We start from the raw sequence: 1,375 nt of genomic DNA, 5'->3' as shown, positions 1-1,375 counted from the left end.
GTGCTGTTTGACTATGGTCTAGGTTAAGCAGGAGCATGAGAGAAATTCTCTGAGTTCATTGTGCATGGCAAGATCAGCCTGTATTGGAAATAGACACTGCCTGAAGCATTAGTTATGTATTCTGTTATTTCTTTTAGGAACATGATAGTGAGTGTTCAGCTTGATCAGTAAACCATAGTTTTTGAAGATTCGCTGTTATCACTTTGAGGAATCTCTCACATTTCTAAAAATGGTCAAATGACTTTAAAATAGTGGTTCTCAAAAGGGGACAGTTTTATCCCTTAGGACAGCAGTCCCCACCCTTTTTGGTACCAGGGACCGGTTTCATGGAAGACAATTTTTTCACGGATGGTGGGAGGCAGAGCTAAGGCCTCGATGTGCAGGCCAGTTCCGGGGGTTGGGGACTGCAGCCTTAGGGGACATTTGCCAATATCTGGAGATATAGAGATATTTTTGGTTATAATAATTTTGGAAAAGGTGTATGCTACAGGCATCTGGTGGGATGATGCTAAATCTTCTACAATGAACAGGACAGCCTCTTATAACACAAAGTTATCTAGACCAAAATGTCAACAGAGCCAAGGTTGAGAACCCTGCTTCAGAACGATTCAAACTAATTATTTCAAAGAAAAGAGATTGTTAACAATAGTCGAAAGATTCACGTTATTGTTCTAACACAAACCGAGTGATATCATTTGTAGAATGCTCTGATCATCCACTTTATTAGATTTAAAATGATATATCAATGCTTGCTTATATGTGACCCAAAATGAAATGCTGCACAAAAGAGTTTAGAAATACAAAGTTTACAACTCTAAGATCATTTCCTGACTCTTAACACTGAAAGTCAGAATTATATTTTCCCACCATAATATAGAATAATTTATATGCCCATGAATAATTATATATGAAGCAGCAACTTTGCCTTGAAGTGAGTTTAGAGAATTGGCAGCCAGCTGCCTAAGTGAATCTCATCATTTAAAATTCTTAAGTTTCCTCACTTAAAACAGGTTCAGTAACTCTCACTGAAAATTTTATAGATCTAATGATTCAATAAATATAGATAGTGGAAAAGATAATTTGTTAAGGAAAAGAGAATGTGAAATTGGTACCTGGGTTCTAGGCCCACTGGGGGTGCAAACTACCTATAGCTTCCTCAAGTCATTTATGTTTTCTGGTTTCAGTTCTCTTAATCATAAGTGTGTTGGCCTCTATGACTTGTGCAATCTCTTCCAAACTTTAAAATTCTGTAAGTCTAAATTATGGATCAATGTTTTTGTGTGTATGAATTGCAAATCTTTTTTACTTTAGGATTATTTTCATGTCTTCTCAACAGAAAATGGGGGAAATTATTATAAAATAAGTCCATTGTTCC

The sequence above is a fragment of the Propithecus coquereli genome, unplaced genomic scaffold (assembly GCF_000956105.1).
Source record: "Propithecus coquereli isolate 6110/MARCELLA unplaced genomic scaffold, Pcoq_1.0 Scaffold230, whole genome shotgun sequence".
Lineage (NCBI taxonomy): Eukaryota > Metazoa > Chordata > Mammalia > Primates > Indriidae > Propithecus > Propithecus coquereli.
The sequence above is the reverse complement of the archived record's forward strand: the minus strand, read 5'-3'. Positions refer to the sequence as shown.